The sequence below is a fragment of the Haliotis rufescens genome, unplaced genomic scaffold (assembly GCF_023055435.1).
Source record: "Haliotis rufescens isolate VD_foot unplaced genomic scaffold, xgHalRufe1.0.p SCAF_7, whole genome shotgun sequence".
NCBI lineage: Eukaryota > Metazoa > Mollusca > Gastropoda > Lepetellida > Haliotidae > Haliotis > Haliotis rufescens.
The window spans coordinates 8,564,967-8,586,552 of record NW_025964361.1 but is presented as its reverse complement, the minus strand read 5'-3'; the positions used below and the strand labels follow the sequence as shown (position 1 = coordinate 8,586,552).

The 21,586-nt window shown below is 43.8% G+C and overlaps 1 protein-coding gene across 1 annotated transcript in view; it reads left to right on the top strand.

The window, feature by feature from the left end:
* The window catches only part of LOC124144455 (guanylate cyclase soluble subunit beta-1-like), a 70,499-nt gene that overhangs the window by 8,069 nt on the left and 40,844 nt on the right, over positions 1–21,586 (top strand). The gene's annotated exons all lie outside the window — the stretch shown is intronic.

Genomic DNA, 21,586 nt, shown 5'->3' with positions numbered 1-21,586 from the left:
CACACGTAGCGACACCTTGTTGCGAAAACGTACACACCGTGACACCTAATGCCTTGTATGAACAGTACCTAGCTGGACACATCCATACTGACGCCTGCCATACATGCATAGTGACACCTGATGGTGTCTTCAAACGCATTTGACACCTCGAATTACGCGTGTATCCGCTCAGTCACACCTGCTGAGGATACGTAAGCGACACCATGATGATATGGACATCAACGCTCGCTGCGGCTCGCGTCTCGGGCGTTCAACCTGTTTTACCCGAAGAGGGGAGCCATCCTACTCACACCACACAGCCCCGAACATGGTGCACTTTACACTCTAGTGTAAAACCCTGAACCAAGGTTTACTACCCTGTCATCTCAATCTCATTAAAACCAGATCTTAGTTCTCGCTACCGCTAAACAGAGATCTGAGGACATCCCATTACGGGTCACGACAGATTGATCTTGCGCGAACTTTGACCGGCCAATGGAATGACCAATCAGAAGGCAACTTTCTCGTGCTTTGCGGCACTAATTTCAAATTGGCGACTACGCTTCGAAACATATTTTGATAAATTCTCGATTACAAATTTGAAACCTGAACAAAAGAACATTTAGGAATGGCCAATAGATAGTCTAGATTTTATGGATTCAGTCGTTAAACCAGTAACTATCGTTCGGAGTTAAAGTATTTGAGGTTGCATGATTAGAAATCACATTCCGACTGTCTTCTCATAATCTGGAAAGCGATGCTCTGATTGGTCGGATGAAAGGTCGTTCTTACGTGACCCCTAACCGGATGTCCTCGGATCTTTGTTTAGCGGTAGCGAGAACTGAGGTCTAAATTTAATGAGATTGCTGTCATCTAAATCGAATCGTTCGACCTCGTCTCGAGCACTGGGTAGTTAGGAAGGAAAACCTGTTGTAACAATGGACATGACGTACCCAAGAGATGTAGGGCGCGTTGCAAGCTACGAATCGCTACGACTAAGCACATTAATCGTTCATCCCGGGGTCTGCAACAGTTCGAAGCCTTTGCGCACTCTTCCAAAATGGCGGCGCAACTACCGCTTGGTTGCCTTGCTCTAATGGAGAACGTAATGGAAGAGCCTCGATGATGAACTCATGAAATTTATGACTACTTTGAAGATGTGGAGCAGACTGAGGATGATGGCGTGTTAGCTGCCCTTTCTCATTTCCCAGTTGATTCAGTCAAGAATTTCTTGTTCCGCTGTCGCACTCAGCCGCCATTTTGGTTTGAGAATGACGCGATTGGTACGATTTGCAAGCGGCTGAAAATTAGTGCCTCGTTGTAAGGCGAATCGTTGTACATCGCTTGCAAGCGATTGGCGCTTTGCATCGCACACGTAATGCTGGTTAATTCGTGCAGTGATTGTGTTAGTACTGGTTTCTATGTGAAACCTACAAATATATACTTACATAACGTACGCACGTTTTCACTATACTACTCACAAAAATATAGTTTAAACAGGTATATACTACTCAAAACAAGTTAAAGAACACCAGATTGTTTCATATTACTATAGTTAATGTCCTTAACTTCTTTTGAGTAGTATCTGTCACGACAGATTAACTATAGCAATATGAAAGGATCTGGTTTTATTAAACCTTTTTTTGAGTAGTATTTATAGATGATCAAAATGGCCACAATCATTCCTAACTGTAGTGTTTGGTACATCTTTTTCATTCACGAGTATTCGTGGGAACTAGTCTTGGACAAAGTTTTTAAGGTATGTATGCTGACAGTTCTGAATAAATGGTTTCTGGGTTTACGGAGGGGCAGTTTCGCCCCGTCGATCCAATTATCGTGGGTTCGATTTGTGAGTATTGGATTTTACCGAATTGGTGTAGATTATGACCTCGGGATTTCCTTCCGACACGCCTCGAAGTAACTTTGGGTTTTCCCTGTTACTGACCTAGTCCAACCAGGAGAAGCATTTTTAGAAGCAATTTGTACGTTTTTACATTGGTAGCTTAATTTCGTAACGTGTTTCTGCAGGTTTCAACACACTTGGGTCAAAGGTGTTTTGCGACGCTAAGTGGAATTAGGTCATATCGGTTTTAGTAACAATTAAGAAAACCTGTCTCAAACATTTTCTTGTTTATAATGTGTTTCTTCGCTTGCGTGGCACCTGCCTAACAGACACTGAAATAACGGTTATCTGGAAACAACATATGGGATGCTAGCTGATACAGACGGTCGGGCACTCTCATTAATCAGAATAACTCAACATAACTCCGACTCCAGATCCCGTTGTGGCCGTGGGGTTACGTGGGAAAGGGGTCGGGTTATTCGGGGGTGTTTCTTTGGATGCGACCACGGCTGACAATCGGCAACAATTACTGTACATTGTTCGGGGTATCCCAAATCCTGATGTGGAACCTGCATTCATCTATTTTATACAGGTACTCGTATGTTTTACCAAATTGGTAAAGGTCTGTTGAACATAACTGAAATAGCACAGCGGGCGTAAAAATAAATAATTCAACTTGTGAGACGGCGTCACAACATTGCCATGTTCTCGGACACTGTTAACAGTGGACTCATCAGAACACCATAAACTGACAGCCGAGCATTGGCAATAAAGTCAAAGTTATATAATTTATTTATGAAGCTTCTCCTTACACTTGACCAGCCACGGTATATACTTCCAGAAAGTTGAGTGACTTCTCACTTTACGAATCATTGCAAGCTCCTAAAAAAAGGTACCGTCTTTGTCACGAATTGAGATGTTATTGATATGAAAGTGAGAGAGTGAAGTGAATGTTGTTTGACGCCGTTTCAGGGGGAATTCCAGGCGGCCTGTAAACAATTGTTTGCTTGTTTGTTGTTTAATGCCGCACTCAGCACAATTCCAGCTATATGACAGTCTGTAAATAATCGAGTCTCGACCAGACAATCCAGTGAGTGACATCATGCACATCGATCTAAGCAATTGGGATACGATGACACGCATCAGCCAAGTCAGCGAGCCCGACCACCCGATGCCTTAAGTCGCCTCTTGCGACAAGCATAGTCGATTTTTACGGCAAGCGTGGGTTGCTGAAGACCTATTCTACCCCGGATCTTCACGGGTCCTGTAAATAATGAGTCTGGACCAGACAACCCAACTACAATACATTCCCTTCTTTAATCAAGTGTTTTTCGTGAAAGAAGCAGCTTAACTTACACCAGGGAAATTGAGCGATCAAGAATCTTGACAGCATTTGCCTTGAAGTCAACGTGGGTCGTGACCATTGATGGTCGCCTACCACAGTAGTAATCCAGTGAGTGACATCATTTACCGAAAGCATAAGCTATGATCCACAGCATTGGTTCACGATGTTTCGCAATCAAGGTCACCGAGCCTCATCCCTATCTATTTTAGCAGACTCTGGTGTCAAGCTTAGGTTACTGGATCTCATGTCGCCCTCGGAATCCCCACGGGGTACTGATGTAAGAAAGAACGCCCCCGTGGTCTAATGGATAGAGCGTCTGCCCAGATCACAAAAAGGTCGATGGGGTTGGATCTCCTAGCCGCATCATGCCACAAGACGTTAAAAGATGACACTTGTTGTTACCCTACCGGATGCTTGGCATTAAGCGGATAACGCAAAGACTGGTCGGCTCGGAGTCAGTATACTGTATCTGAGTGGGGTATCCATGTTCAACTGCGCATGGTATCTGAGTGGGGCTGGCATTATCAAACAGGCAGTGCTCCAGGCATGGACAAACACGAAAACGCGTACTTGCACAGCGCCATTTAAGAGCAATAAGACCCGTGAAGATTCCGGGGTAGACCAGGTCTTCAGCAACCCATGCTTGCCGTAAAAGGTGACTATGCTTGTCGTAAAAGGCGACTACCGGGATCGGGTGGTCAGGCTCGCTGACTTGGTTGATACATGTCATCGTATCCCAATTGCGATGATCGATGCTAATGCTGTCAATCACTGGATTGTCTGGTCCAGACTCGATTATTTACAGACCGCCGTCATATAGCTGGAATATTGCTGAGTGCGGCGTTAAAAAACAAGCAAACAAACAAACAAAGAGCAATAACCTGGAACACGAAGTTAAACCCCATTTCACCTTAGCTGTCCGTGGTACATTCTGGTACAGAAGCGGGCTCTATTTTGTAATCATCAAAGGGGAATATAATGTCGCAGCCAAAGATTGCTGGGCGTTTATGGCCTCCTTGCAAAATACCAAGGCTCTCAACCAGCATATTGTGTGTCAGTATTGGTGGTTCCACACTATCGATCAGCAAATTATTCTTGAAGGCGACGAAATGGATCGAGTGTTGAGACTTTTTGTACCCTAATGGCACGGGACCATACTGATGTTATCAATTACTGTTATTTACAGTCATCATATAACTGGAATATGCTTAATGTGGCGATAAACTCCAAACAACAGATCCGGGGAAGAATAGGTCTTCAGCAACCCATACTTGCCGTAAAAGCCGACCCGTGAAGACCCGGGGAGGAATAGGTCTTCAGCAACCCATGCTTGCCGTAAAAGGCGACTATGCTTGTCGTGAGAGTGGTCTTGTCGGGTGGCCAGGTTGATGCATTTCATCGTATCCCAATTTCGTGGATCGATGCTCATGATGTCAATCACTGGATTGTCTGGTCCAGACTCGATTATTTACAGACCGCCTTCATATAGCCGGAATATTGCTGAGTGCGGCGTTAAACATTAAACAAACAACACTAGGGAATGGTCAACATATTTCGCTTTGATCACCTGAAGTAATTCATGTTACGTACCGTACCATACCATACCATATACCAAGCAGGCAGAACCCAAAGCCACAATCAGAGTGGAAGGTCCGGGGTTCGATCCCCGGCCGCGTCATACTAAAATACGTTAAAAGATGGTACTTGTTGCTACCCTGCCTGGCCCTCGGCGTTAAGGGGATAAACAAGGACTGGTCGGCTCGGAGTCAGTGTCTGAGTGGAGTATTCATGTTAAACTGCGGCATGGTATCTCAGTGAGCTGGCACTATAAATCGGCATCAGTCCGGACAAGTACAAACAGCCACACACACACACGTCGCTATTCAAGCCTTGTGGCTCTTTTTTTGACGGACACGTGAGCAATATGCAGACATTACAACAACGTCGACAATACTAATACATGCAACAGGTTACTCTCACTCGAGGACTGCACTGGTAGCCATTGTCACGGGCTAATGTCACCGCGTACACATGCAGAAGCCCTAGAAGACTCGGGTTAGAATTAGTCTTCAGCAACCCATGCTTGTCGTAAGAGGCGACAAACGGGATCAGGTGGTCAGACTCGCTGAATTGGACGATGCATTTTATCGTACCCTAATTGCTATAGATCGAGGCTCATGATGCCAATCACTGGAAGGTCTGGTCTCGATTATTTACAGACGGCCGTAAATAGCTGGAATTGTGCTGGGGGCAGCTTTGAATAACAAAGAAACAAATACGGAGTGCTGGTATTTGTATTGATCCATTGAATGACTTCAGGATATATCAACGGGGTTATGTTTCGCACATAAAACCTAGTCAAGCATGGCGATCGGTTCTGCACAAGCGCCAGTTTTGCCACGACATGCTCGTAACCCCTTTAAATCGTTTGATGACCATTCATGTACACTAGGGTCACAAGGCAGGCCTCGAAGCTCTTCTTTGTCACAGTACTGGCTAGTCCGCCATGATATGCCCGTAGTATGACCGACTGTGAGATGAAGCTGCACCCACCCACCCTTGTATTGAGAACTACAAAGCACAACATACACATTAAATTATACCCCTTACGTCACAATAATGCAACGAAAGATATTACTATTTGTGGTTAGGTTTTCCGATATGTTGAACGAAATATTTGCAAAATTTGAATTGTACATTTCGTCAAGATACCCGCCATTTTGAATTCTACTTCAATGTTGGTGCTACTTCTGAAGTGTCGCATGAGGTATGTCATAAGCCGCTACAGGGAGATGGGACGTTTACATGAGCTCCTGGTGACCTCCAAACGATGTACTACCATGACTGTGAAATCAGCATATCCCCAATCCAGACATCTGAAATGTGAGAAACGGCAAGCTAATTTCAGATCGATACTAATGCAATGGTATTGTCGGTTCTTTGGACTTCGACAACTCTTTTAGACCGCCCTGTTTGATTCCGAGTAAAGAACATCGGTCATGCACAGAATGCTGTCAAGGTCTTCACAGCCAAGATGGCTTAAGGGATGTCGATATTGGGCAGATGCGCCTGCTTCAGTCGCAAAGACGTCACGAAAAACACATTTGGAAACTTGAACTTAGCGGACATTAATAATTCATAAACAAGCACCAATTACTCTGTTCTAAGGTATCGAGTTCCAGTCGACATGGCTTCATGGAGTTCTTTACGCTGAATCGCTCAAATCTAGCTTCAGATGGGCTGTTGGAATGCAACAATTTAAAATTACTTACACCTTGTGATCAATCAACGTTGGTACAAGGTCACATACATTTCTCTGGAGTCTAATGTCGCGGTCCGTACCAGAGGGGAGGGTGATAGAAATATTTGTAGGTATTGGGTGTTGTGTTTCTTACTGTAAATGGGGGCACGGGTGGCCCAGTCGTCTAAGGCGCCGCGATTCGCTGTGCAGAGTTGCGTCCCTTGGGCACGCCAGAAACCTATGATTGTGGGTTCGAATCCCGGTTCGCCCCGATTATGTTTCTAGGTTTGTCAGCACCATACCCGTGCTCGTGGGTTTCACCGAAGTGGTAAACGTCTGAGACCTTCATCACTTCAGGCTTTGAACACTATGATGAAGTCAGTCCATTCACTCTTTCTGTGTGTGTCCTGCACTGGATCAAGTGATGCGTAGGGATTACAGAACAAAGTCTTTGAACCGAAACTGTGCTGATGGTGTATAGTATCGATACTTAATGCCTTATACAAAAACGGTATACATGCGGGAATGATAACTGAAGATTTTATAAAGTACACATCCAGGCTTTACTAGAGATTACCAGGAACTGGACAGAATTTCAGTTCTATCACTTAATGTGGGAGGAAAGGAATGAAGCTTTTGGATGTGTTCCAGTCATGTGAAAAACAAGGCGCAAGGATGTGATGCTGAAAGATCAAGGTCTAGATCAGGGCGAATCTGGGATTCTAACCAACGAATGCTTAGAGATGCAACTCTGTACAAGTGCGGGGGCACGGGTGGCCCAGTCGTCTAAGGTGCCGCGATTCGCTGTGCAGAGTTGCGTCCCTTGGACACGCCAGAAACCTATGATTGTGGGTTCGAATCCCGGTTCGCCCAGATTATGTTTCTAGGTTTGTCAGCACCATACCCGTGCTCGTGGGTTTCACCGAAGTGGTAAACGTCTGAAACCTGCATCACTTCGGGCTTTCCTCCCACATTAAGCTGACACGCCGCGATATAACTGTAATACTGTTAAAAGCGGCGTAAAACCCAACTCACTCACTCACTCTTATTGTGAATTGGGGTCGGGTTCAATTCCTCTATGTTAAGCCCATGATCGTGTTCGGCTGTCAGAATGTGTCACAAATGATAAATATGCGGGGAAGCAGACCAAGCTTGATACATGGGTACAACAGCATGTGAAATCAATTCTGGTGCCATGTTATTGCTGAAAATCCCGCCCTGACACTTCTGGTATATTCTTACAGCGGCGTAAAACCAAACTTACTCACTCACTCACTGTGGGAGCTATGATGCCCGTGATGACAGATGAAGATGAACTGGAATACTGTTCAAAGAGGCGTTGGACAAAACACACTCAGATGAAGATGTCCATGACCTGCCAAGAGATGATCGGTGATCTGACATCCCACCAGTGAGATCAAGGGGAAGGCGTCTTTGTAGAGTACTGTAGCATTTGGGGCTCACATTTAAAACATGTTCTCTCCATCGCAAAGTCGAGAAAAATCAAACTGGTTGGCTAGCCTACTGGTTGAAACGTTGGCTTGTGGCGCTGAAAACCTGGGTTTGATTCTCCACATGGTACAACGTGTTTAGTAAATTCTCGGTCTCCCGTTAGGGTTTCATCCAACATAAACTGACACGTTATAATATCACTGAAATACTTTTCAAAGCAGTCTTAAACCTAACTCACTCACCTAATTGGTTCCCCCGATTTGAATGGAATGGTGCATCATAAATCGATTCGTTCAGTTTTCTCAGCTTCATTTTTCTCGTTTTACCTCCCAAATCTATAATATTAAATGTTTCATGAAGAAGAAATTGTTTTAACTATGATGGCGACAAAGAAATATTCCTAAACTCAGGGGATAATTCTCTGTTATTACGAGTTTGAAGATGCTGGTATTGAACCAAAATACTTGTTGAAAGTGTTTTGCTAACAATCATGTAAGGACGTGTTGAAGGTGCACTGCTGCATGTACGTAGTGATGTTTAGCAAACAGTGACCACTAGACTATAATAATATAGACAGCGAGACCTTCTCAATTGATCAGCAATCTTGTCTAAGAGTCTGTTTCCTGCAATAGAACTCCCACAAGAGGCCAGATCTGCGTACCTTTTGATGATCCTCAAATTGAGCGACAAATTACCTTCCCTTTGAAACTCCAGCTCCCAGGTGTAATATGGCAATTATTGCAGTCGGAGCAGGCCGCCAGCCGCTCGCAATCAGCTAACCTGTTAACACGACCAGGGCGCACATCACCTACTAACGCTGACTTGGTGCTGTCTTTTGGGACCCGTCCAGATTCTGAAACAAGACGAATAATTTTCTACACTGCCCCCAAACAGGGAACCAAGCAATCAAGTTTCAAATTAAAGTGGAAGAAGTCAGTAATGTCTTCTGATTTGAACTCACGACACGTTAATGAGTACACTCAAGCATATATTTGTTCGTCGTGTCCTACTGACCTATCTTTTAATAAGCTCTTGGTATTGGCCGGTCGAAATCACATCAGGGTGAGGGATACAGGCTGTGATTTCAAGAGTCTGAACGATTATTACTTTTTTTCAATAAATGATTGTTCATGGATGATCCAGTAAACAGTACCACGGTTCAGACCCGTGAAGATTCCGGGGTAGAATAGGTCTTCAGCACCCCATGCTTGCCGCAAAAGGTGACTATGCTTGTCGTAAAAGGCGACTAACGGGATCGGGTGGTCAGGCTCGCTGACATGTCATCGATCCCAATTGCGTGGATCGATGCTCATGATATTAATGACTGGATTGTCTGGACCAGACTCGATTATCTACAGACCGCCGTCATATAGCTGGAATATTGCTGAGTGCGGCATAAAACAACAATCCAACCAACCAACTTGCAGGTTAAACGAGCTCCAACAGAATTCAAATGAGTACCGATGTACGCATGCATCATGTTTTCACTATGATGGACGGTTATGAATATGGCCTGATATGTCTGGTCTACACTAAACGTAAGGGTATACACCAGCTCCAGTTAAACCAAATTAAGATTTGGTGTCAATCATCCGCAATCATAAAGCATGGATGTTGCCATTCACTTCAAAACCCGTAACTACGATCGTTACCAATTACATTTATACTTTCGAAGCCAAATGAGGCTGCTTCATACATTTCTATAGAAGCATCGAACAGCCATTAATCATTTTTGTTTAAAGAAGGTATTTCCACAAGCGGGAAAACTTGGCTGATTGCAATTTCAGCAGCAACAGTGGCCCGTTCTCGTCATAACAGCCCCCATACAATAACTATCGACCATCTGTGTATTGTTACATCGCTGCAAGGGACTCTATCATCTTAGTTAACAAATCTGTCCGCTTCCATCAGCCCCGCACCATACAGCCAGTCCAAGCCTTAGTGTGTATCTTATTAGATACATTGAAAGACGCTGCAGTAATTACAACACTCTCCAAGCTCCAATCAGCTTCGGTTGGGATGCTTTGATCTGGTAGATGAAATTCCCTTTGTCTAGTGCATATCTCCAGGCAAACTAAGGCTCTGCTTTTGGACGATGTGTGTCGAGTCCGGACTGATGGTTGATTTCGACGGTGCGTCTCTGTGTTTGTGTGATCATGAGTGAGCCGATTGAATGGGTGAGTTTACATCTCGGGAAGAAATTATGCATGTGCACTTGCATCTGATCGGGAAACAAAGGATGCTGGGCACCACTGCGCATAAATGTGTTAGGTCTGAAACCTGTTTGTGTGTGCTCATGGTCATCACATAAGCGTCTCCATTTTTCTCCACTGATGTGCCCCGTGGCACTGCACTTGTACAGCGAGTGAGTGAGTGAGTTGGGTTTAACGCCGCTTTTAACATTATTCCAGTTATATCACGGCGTGTCAGCTTAATGTGGGAGGAAAGCCCGAAGTGATGCAGGTCTCAGACGTTTACCACTTCGGTGAAACCCACGAGCACGGGTATGGTGCTGACAAACCTAGAAACATAATCGGGGCGAACCGGGATTCGGACCCACAATCATAGGTTTCTGGCGTGTCCAAGGGACGCAACTCTGCACAGCGAATCGCGGCGCCTTAGACGACTGGGCCACCCGTGCCCCCGCACTTGTACAGAGTTGCATCTCTAAGCATTCGTTGGTTAGAATCCCAGATTCGCCCTGATCTAGACCTTGATCTTTCAGCATCACATCCTTGCGCCTGGGTTTCCTATGACTGGAACACATCCAAGAGCTTCATTCCTTTCCTCCCACATTAAGTGATAGAACTGAAATTCTGTCCAGTTCCTGGTAATCTCTAGTAAAGCCTGGATGTGTACATTATAAACCTTCAGTTATCATTCCCGCACGTTTACCGTTTTTGTATAAGGCATTAAGTATCGATACTATACACCATCAGCACAGTTTCGGTTCAAAGACTTTGTTCTGTAATCCCTACGCATCACTTGATCCAGTGCAGGACACACAGAGAAAGAGTGAATAGACTGACTTCATCATAGTGTTCAACCTAATTAGTACACATTTGTAGAACCGTGAAGATCCGGGGTAGAACAGGCCTTCAGCCCTAAAAGGCCCTAAAAGGCCCTAAAAGGCAGCTATGCATGCTTGATGTAAGAGGCAACTAACAGATCGGGTGGTCAGGCTCGCTGACTTTGTTGAAGCAGGTCATCGTATTCCAAAAGCGTGGATCGATGCTCAAGATGTCAATCACTGGATTACTGCTGTGGTAGGCGACCATCAATGGTCACGACCCACGTTTACTTGAAGGCAAATGCTGTCAAGATTTTTGATCACTCAATTTCTTTCGAAGAATATTGCCCTGGTATAAGTTAAGCTGCTTCTTTCACGACAAACACTTGATTAAAGAAGGCAATGTATTGTAGTTGGAGTGATTTACGATCTTGTGACCAAATGTCGCAGTTGTCGCAGATAACCAGATGATCAAAAGGACATGGAATCATGACCGCCTCTCTGTGGTTAATTCACTAAAGAACACCCAAAAATGGAAAAAAGACATCGATTATTTCGAAATTTGATTTTGGGGGCGGTCGGGTAGCCTAGTGGTTAAAACGTTCGCTCGTCACGCCGAAGACCCGGGTTCGATTCCCGACATGGGTACAATGTGTGAAGCCCATTTGTGGTGTCCTGAACCGTGATATTGCTGGATTATTGCTAACGCGGCGTAAAACAATACTCCCTCCCTCACTCGAAATTGGATTGTTTAATATTATTAATCAACCTTTTATAATGATTCACGTCGCCATTGTGAACACTACAGACTTCGGACTGAAAATAGACCTTTTCACTGCAATGGAAAGTTCAGATGATTTCCGAGATTTGAATTTGAAAAACCGTTTTGTAAGCAGTTACATTGCTGCGCACACTGACATTCCTTCATAGTGTTGAAGGACGCAGTCAGCAATATTCCACAAGCAAGTCCTGGGGTTCTAAGCACAGGACGATTAACGTATTTTGTCCACCTGTGGACAGACTACCCTCCACTAGGCACCGATACTGATACATGTGGTTCCATCAAAGACAGAAAATGTTGGGACCGTATGTAATAGTGAATAAAACATGAGAATCAAATCAATTCCCACTCACGTTGGTCCTTGCCAATTTGTATGCTGCTTGGATACAACATGTTCCTAGCAAGTGTTTATTGACATTTCGACCAGGAGGGTCATTACTTGCCTCCCACATCAAGAAACAAACACAACTGATAAATGCAAATACGAATCAACATTAGGCCTGATGACACGGGTTACCCAGTCGTCTAAGACGCCCAAATATGTGGTGCAGAGATGCAATGGGCATGCCAGAAACCTATGCATCTATTTTCGAATCCCGGTTCGAATTTCGTTTTTTTTGTATAACTGAAATTCTGAGTGTTCAAAGTGGCTTTAAACCAAACTGAGTCGCACTAAATCTCGTAGCCTCGCTCAGTAATATTTGAATATTGGAATGGCGAAGACAAACACCTTCAGATAAAAAGTGGTTTAGTTTTAATAATTTGTAATGGGTTAAACATGGCAATTGAAAGGCAACTGGTGGCTTGGACAAGACTAAATGTGCGGGGTACTAGGTATATACATATCTGCGGATCGGGTGGTCAGGCTTGCTGATTTGGTCGATGCATGATATCATATCCCAATTGCGTGAATCGATGCTCATGATGTCAATCACTTGATTACCACTGTCAAACTCACTCACTGACTTTAACAGGCAGACACCTCTGCAAAATTCATTTTTTTAAAAACCTTCAATCAATGCCGGATTGACTTCCCTGGTACACAGTTAAAAGGTTGCAAGAAAGCACATATACATGCAGTATTTTTACAGCAATACGCAATCTCAAAGATGTGATTCATTTCTTTCCCTTAGCTTGTCCACAACATCATGGTGCTTGTAAAGTTAACTGAAGTGGTAAGCTCCGCAAGTTGCATGGCCTAAGTGCTTTCCTCCACATCAGCGATGTATCAGTCAGTGGTGATTATATTGAAAAACTGCTAAAAGTGTCATTAAGTCCAATACCACTTAGTGACTTTAAATTGTCTACTAATCTTGTAAAATGCTCTGGAAAAAAACAAACATCTGAGGCATCTTAAAACGTGATGCTTTCATAAATAAAGGGGCGGTAGGGTAGCCTAGTGGTTAAAGCGAGCGCTCGTCACGCCGAAGACCCGGGTTCGATTCCCGACAAGGGTACAATGTGTGAAGCCCATTTATGGTGTCCCCCGTCGTGATATTGCTGGAAATTGCTAAAAGCGGCGTAAAACCATACTCACTCACTCACTGACACCACAATGGAGATTTCAGGTTACAACAAGGCTCGGGATGCTCGGCGTGCCCGGCGCAGTGACTAGGCTGATTGTCTGTCATCGTATCGAGATATTCCGAGGATCGGTGCTCTTTATGCGTTGACTGTTGTGGTTGACTTGTATTTTGATGGTTGATGTACAATTTAACAATTTGATATCAGTGTGTGTTCGTTTGTGGTTGTCAGAACTACCAGCAGCGGACATTCTGGAGGCGTTTGGCGGTGTCCCCCGCCGTGATATTGCTGGAATATTGCTAAAAGCGGCATAAAACCATATACACTCACTCACTTTATATATAAGTTAGACCCAGGAATGTCTATGAACGCATGCCATTCTGTAAATAGGTGGTGATTATTGCATATATATGTTACGTCGGTACATTAATGATGTAGGTTCCTGCAATACCATAGCCGATTATTTTGGACGTCAAGTTAGAGACATTTCCTTATATTAAATCATAGAAACGTCGATACGAGCTGACAAGCACTCAGAATGGACACTCAGTATAATAGAAATATGAGGGTTATGTCACTCAGTGTAGTAATGATCGCACTTGAGCCTCGGTGAGGGACAAGTATTTTCCATTCTGTCCTCTTCTGCTCGTGAAATGACACCTCAACGTGCCTGATGATCGACTTGACATTATCCCAGAATTCCACGTGTAAAGGGGCTGTAACAATGTTAAAGGGAGAGTCCTTGGACAGGGTACTTGACGACAAGGAGCGCGTTCATCTTTCAAAGATTGGAGTTTGAGCATTGAGGGGCTGGAGATCGAGCACGACCTGCTGGGTGGTTGGAATCTCCCTTCGACACACCTTCCCACTGGGCTGGAGTAGGTTCCGATAAGGGAGACAGTCAAGTTGGATTGATCACGATGAGGACCTAACTAGACTGGGATTTGCAGACATGACCTAGTGTATGGAGACTAGATGAGAGTTGATAACGAATTTGTCATTTGCTGTGAATGTCCCTCCTGAGAACCTCTCGAGGAAACAGTCATCCTGTGCTCTTGTTATTGGGATAAACGGGGGAGAGATTACTTTGTAGCTTCACATATTGATTGGAGAATTGGGCAAATCCTTCCTGATTCTAGAACAGGGTTCTAATTTATCTACAATGTATTCCTAATCAGCGGTCTAGTTTTTCGCTCTACCTGTGAGACACGGGTGGCTCACTGCTTTGAAAAATCGCAGTTTCATGCTCATTTTTGCCGTGATCCGTTGGTTGAGTTTCCGAGTCTTAGACTTGTTCCAATTATGATCCTTTATCTGTCAGTGTTCAACCGGAGCTCGCCAAAGCAGCAAACGAATCCGGATGTGCTCCTTGTGTTTTCCTCCAATGCTAAACTAATACACCATCATGTGACCAATCACTATGTACCTCCGTCGTCTAAGGCGCCGCGATTCGCTGTGCAGAGTTGCGTCCCTTGGGCACGCCAGAAACCTATGATTGTGGGTTCGAATCCCTGTTCGTTCCGATTATGTTTCTAGGTTTGTCAGCACCATACCCGTGCTCGTGGGTTTCATCAAAGTGGTAAACGTCTGAGACCTGCATCAGTTTCGGGCTTTCCTCCCACATTAAGCTGACACGCCGCGATATACCTGGAATAATGTTATAAGCGGCGTTAAACCCAACTCACTAACTCACTTATATTCTAGAGTAACGTATGTAGTCATTGACCGTTTATTGCATACGATCCAATGGAGCAATCCAATGGATGGTAGCGTTATATACATGTATGTAGTTGTTATATATCTGTTTGAACTATATTTATGTGAGTATTTAAGTGATACAAGTGCAAACATTATGATACTTGTTTATGGCGTTGATGTTTATTCAAACCGACATGAACGTATTATCTGTACATATGATCGTCAGTTCTATGTTCGGCAAATGTTGAACATGCAATGTAGGGGACAGAGGGTTGGAATGTTCTATGCTCTAATGTCATTTGGACCTGGGCAAGACTCGGAACAGATATGCAGGGCACATTTAGAACGTAACATCAAAGTTTAGATCAGACACTGCTTTGGTTTCATGCTCGGCAGTCTCATATAGGTTATTATCAACAGCGTCTGTGATACCAATCAGCTTCCATCCTGCATCTCATGCGACTCAACAAAAAGATCCATTTCGGAATTGCCTCTATGCATGCAAGGCTTTATCTAGACAGTAAATTCAGTGATGTAAAAAGACTTGCTGTTAGGCATGCAAAGTATCGCTTATTGTTGTGTCAGGTGTTTTCTACATTACAAACCACTCCATACCTAGCCAACTTTTCTGTTTATTTGTGTTTCATAAACAAACATGTGTAATATTTCAGTAAAATGGGCTGACATGTGTGCTTAATGAGTTAATCTTGGTAACCATAATTCAGCACTGTCACGTTATGCCTCTGCTATTTGTGGTATATTGACCGCCTCCGTGGTCTAATGGTAGAGCGTCCGCCCGGAGAGCGGAAGGTCCGGGGTTCGATCCCCGGCTGCGTCATACCAAAAGACGTTAAAAGGTGGTACTTGTTGTTAACCTGTCTGGCGCTTGGCATTAAGGGCCTAAAACAAGGACTGGTCGGCTCGGGGTCAGTATACTGTGTCTGAGTGGGGTATTCATGTTAAACTGCGGCATAGTATCTCAGTGTGCTAGCACTATAAATCGGCATCAGTCCGGACTAGCACACACACACACACACACACACACACACGTGTCGCTATATAAGTGCTATAATCTTGGACGCGACGTTAAACCCCATTTCACCTCACCTCACCTGATACACTTCGACTGTTGTGATAATGTCTGGTCATGAGCCTAATTGCACACTAATTACAAATGATTTGTAAATATACATCGATTTGTGATACTTGACATACGTAATGTACCACAAGAGCATCCCAACTGATCGGATACATCGATTGATTATAGCGAAAAACTACCGCAAATGTCCGTCAGGTTTTTGTCAGTTCGATGTCCAAACAAATCCTACAAAACGTACTGACAAATTTTCCCAAGGTAAATCATATCAATAATTAGTTCAACAAATTGACATCGTTGAGTAATGTCAGCATTATTACTGTTTACACATTATTTCTTTAACACCTACAAACAACGATCGTACATTAGCAAAGCTTCTTATCGTTGTGCTTACTATCGATGATCGTCGGATGTGTGTTTTTTCAGTCACACTAATTGTATTTAGTCGACAAGGAACGCCTGCAGCAGGCACGGGGAGACCATCATATTGATACAGTATCTGCTCTGTCCAATCACTGACTTGGACTTCTATTAGTATCGCATCTCGCGTCTTTGAACGAGACTGACAGTACAGGTGGAAAAGCCAATTAAATCCTCACCGAGCCAGCTCATATTGCACAAATGGAAGCGGCGTTATGTACGCTTTGCGTTCCCATACAAGAAATGCCAGTCATTGATCCGGGGACAATTTGAAAGGCGAAATGTCTACAGAACGCCCGCACCTGTCTTCATATGTGTATATCCCATGGGGTCGATAGAACGTGTTATATCACCTGTTGTCCAGAGTAGTCAAATGGGTCCTTTTACATGTTTTCAATACTTTGTAATCATGTCTGTCAGTCCAGAAGTGCGTTTGATGTGGTTCTTGTTTAGGTATGAATTTGTAGACATTGGTGAATATTCTTGTTCTCGGGACGCTTATAAAGTATTAATGCGGCCAACAGTTAAATCTATCAAGCACCCAGAGCCGATTCAATAGATACGTATGTGGAAGAACAAAATTGCATTCAGAGTATATGCGCCACAATCAGGGGCGCTTACATACAACTATAGGTAAATAAAATATGGCGAAGGAAATATGAGCTACGTCTTATTAACTCATGGTGTACGGATGATGTACGCATGGCTCAATGACTAACACTGGGAATAGAACATTTGCTCACAACTTAGAAGACAATGTTTTGAGCGGACGGGGAAGGTCAAGTCGACTATGGAGCTGCAATTGAGTATGCAGATTTCTGTCTCTTAAGCATGCACGGGTGGCCCAGTCGTCTCAGGCACATCGATTCGCTGTGCGTCCATTGGGCACGCCAGAAACCATGATTGTGGGTTCGAATCCCGATTCGCTCCGACTATGTTTCTAGGTTTGTCAGCACCATACCCGTGCTCGTCGGTTTCACCGAAGTGGTAAACGTCCGAGACCTGCATCACTTCGGGCTTTCCTCCCACATTAAGCTGTCACGCCGCGATATAACTGGAATACTGTTAAAAGCGGCGTTAAACCCAACTCACTCACCCATTCTTAAGCATGCCAGAAACGTACGATCGTGGTTCGAAGTCCAGATGGGGCCTGGTTATGTTTTTAATCAGCGTACACGTGCTCGTGGGTTTCACAGCCTTGTAGGGCCGGTGGGGTAGCCTGGTGGTTAAAGCGTTCGCTCGTCAGGCCAAAGTTCGATTTCCCATTTGGGTGTCCCGCACCGTGATATTGATGGAATATTGCTTAAAGCGGCGTAAAACCGAACTCACTCACTCACTGACAGTGTTGTCAAGACCAGGATAATATTGTGCTTTACACATTAAGCTGAAACATATCACTGAAATATTATTCAAATCGACATTAAAAAATCCTAAATGACAATCAGTTTCAAGTGACCTGTGAAGATCCGGGGTGGAATGGGTCTTCAACAACCCATGCTTGCCGTAGGAGGCGACTGGGGGATCGGGTAGTCAGGTTCGCTTAGTTGATGCATGTCATCGTATCCTAATTGCATAGATCGATGCTTATGATGTCAATCACATGATTGTCTCGTCAAAACTCGAATATTTACAGCCCGCCGCTGTAATATTGCTGAGTGTTGAGTTAAAAAACAAACAGACAAACCACAGTTTTTAGTGTGAACGCAAGTACAGATCACGGAAACCATTCCAGGTATTCGCCATCTGCTGTTTTTGAATGACGGCATTAAACCCCGACGAACTCGCGTACTTATTGATCTATAAATAAGTATTCAAACATCATATGTTAAAACATAAAACTGTTCCATTGCAAATCGGCGCATTACCAACCCGGAATAGCCCATTGACTTTCTGTTTTCAATTTACAATGTTCGGCATTAACGTTGATTTGTTGTTTAACGCCGCACTCAGCAATATTCCAGCTATATGACGGCGGTCTTTAAAGAATCGAGTCTGGACCAGACAATCCAGTCATTAATATCATGAGCATCGATCAAAGCAATTGAGATCAATGACATGCATCAACCAAGTCAGCGAGCCTGACCACCCGATCCCGTTAGTCGCCTTTTACAACAAGCATAGTCACCTTTTGCGGCAAGCATGGGGTGCTGAAGACCTATTCTACCTTGGAATATTCACGGGTCTCGGCATTAACGATAAATGTTAAGCACGTAAGGGGTAATATGGAGGTATGTGAAAACAAGACCTTTGCTGACCTTTGGCTTATGTTTCGAGTGTTCCGGATGAATCAGGTTCTGTTTGTATAAATACGCTATATATTACTGGCACTTAGCGGCTTGACAAGCACATACATGTATTTATTTGTTCTTGTTTATTTGGATTCTATCTGTCATTTTGACATGCGACAGCTTGGAGTATGTCGTGGCTCATATCACAAAGCACACTATTTTACATATTTGTACAGAAGAGCTCCTATTGACATTCGTCAATAGAATAACATCAGGGCCAGTTGTGTTTTAGATGACTAGTATCTGATAATGATGGAGGGAGTTTCAACCACAATTTGGTTATATCAAGGTGCGGGCTTCATATGGGAGGAAAGCTAGAAATGTACAAGTCTTAGTTGTTTAAATTACCTCTTTGGTGAAACACGAGCAAGACCATGATCTGATAATGACTTTTGTGTGTGAGCACTTTGACATTTTGTATAAAATATTTCACGTAACTAGTTTTCAGCTTTTAAGGGCTATGGGTATTCAGTTTTCAATCACATTTGTCAAGCGAACTTCTGGTCTCATCCCTATTTGATAGTGATTCATAAGCACATGCTCACGATTGGGGCGAAATCCTTCAATCGACCCTCTGTTTCTTATATGGACATGAAAAGCGGCGTAAAACCATACTCAATCACTAATATGGACATGAATATGGACATGACTATAGACACGATTTTGTCGCTTTTGTTTACCCTATGTACTACTGATAAGAAGTTTAAGAACACACGATTAAGTAAATATGAACGTATCTGGTGCACTTTAACTTCTTTGAAGTAGAGTATTTTAAAAGCAAGGGCGGGTAACTATATCCACACTTAATTGGCATGGCAACGTTTTGGTTCATGTATTTCAAAAGCGCACATTTAGATGAGCGTTCCAACATTGGAACCAGCATAAGAACGGTCGACTCGTTTTGGTAACACAAACATCCAACTGTAAGTGTTTTTCGGCTTTATTACCCGTATTGTAGGAATCTAGAGAGATGTTTTCTACAGTTCGGATGAGCAGGCGAGGAACGGGTTTGCTTTAGTTAATCCTGTCCATATGTCAGACTTATGTTGGCACATACTATGTAGATGTGTTCTGGTTGGGGAGGAGCTCTCGTATGTCTGTCTTACAAATGTAGACACAGCAGGGTGATTCATGCTGACTTGACGGCTCGGCAGGGGGCCATGTATACTTGACACTGCAGGCCCTGCGATCGCATTTGTTAAAGCTTTAGGCAAAGAAAATATTTGCCAACTCATCACGCCTTATTGCCATTCTATACAGAAAGTATTAATCATGCATAACCCATTTTGTCCGTGAGGACAACGTTGGCCCACCTTCCCTCTCAAACGCAGTTCGTGTTATGAAATGTTCCCTTTGACATGAGAGGGCACCGTGTACAGGGCATTAAATGCTAGTTTTATGTCTATCATCTTTGATCCAATATATACAGCTGATTAGCTATGCATTTACAACTGTGTAAGCAGTCCGACATCGAATGCTATTTCTAGCTTTCTATACCTACCCGGGGCTGTTTGCTTACATACACGAAAAACTTGTTGGAGGTCTTTAAACGAAGGGTATCAAGGTGAACAGTGTAAATAGTAAGGGGTTGGATAGTAAGAGGTTGGATAGTGAGGGATTTGTGACATATCTGGCACTATCATAAGCGAGTTTGTGCCAATGTGGTTATACGCACCCTCAGCAAAATCTGAATATTTTTTATGACGGAACGGCCACAGCAATATCAGAATATTTTTTGTTTTGTTTGTTGTTTAACGCCGCACTCAGCAATAGTCCAGCTATATGACGGCGGTCTGTAAATAATCGATTCTGGACCAGACAATCCAGTGATTGATATCATAAGCATCGATCCACGCAATTGGGACCGATGACATGCATTAACCAAGTCAGCGAGCCCGGCCACCCGATCCCGATTTTCATAAAAAAACGCCCAGTGAACCATTAATGTTTTTGAGGACCTATTTTCCCAAGCATTTTTGGGAACATAATACTTTCCCAGGCATGACGAGTATGAAGAAGTTGTTCAGTAACACGTACCAGCAACACATGCATGGTGACACAAAGCAATAAACTTGGGTATTTGGTAGATATCGCTGTATCTTTCTAAACAGTATGCGTCGTAAATGTTAGTCGTGGGCTATTTCAGGTGGTATGGTAGTCGTGAGCTATGTAAGGGGATATTTTAGTCGTGAAATATATCTGGGGGTATGTTAGTCGTGAAATATATCTGAGGGTATGTTAGTCCCACTGTTTCTCCAGGCCCCTCCCGGGAATATTAAATTGTGGTACCCTAAGACACCGCTTCCGTATACTATTGATAGGCTGCAAACAGGGAATGCACCTTTGGTGCTGAACGCGTCTGGCAGATTCGGGTTTGGTACGTTGCAGGAGCAATACTTCAAGGTAGAGAACAGCTTCCCGGTACGGTTGCTATCTTGGGAGGATATGTCAATAAATGGGAATAATTTAAGTTACTATCATCTATCAAGTGTTGTCTCTTGTACATTGTCTTAGATAACACCAGCGTTGATCTGATTCCTTGCCTTGCTCAGTTCATATTTTGGTAACGGAAGTGTAAAGGAGGTTCCACAGCGTTGGTTTCCAAAGAGAAATATAAAAGTAATGTTTCCTATTATTTATTTCGGCGGGGCACGGGTGGCCCAGTCGTTAAAGCGCCGCGATTCGCAGTGCAGAGTTGCGTCCCTTGGGCACGCCACAAACCTATGATTGTGGGTTCCACTCCCAGTTTGCCCTGATTATATTTCAAGGGTTGTCAGCACCATACCCGTGATCATGGGTTTCACCGAAGTGGTAAACGTCTGAGACCTGCGTCAACTCGGGCTTTCCTCCCACATTAAGCTGACACGCCGCGATATAACAGCAATACTGTTAAAAGCGGCGTTATACCC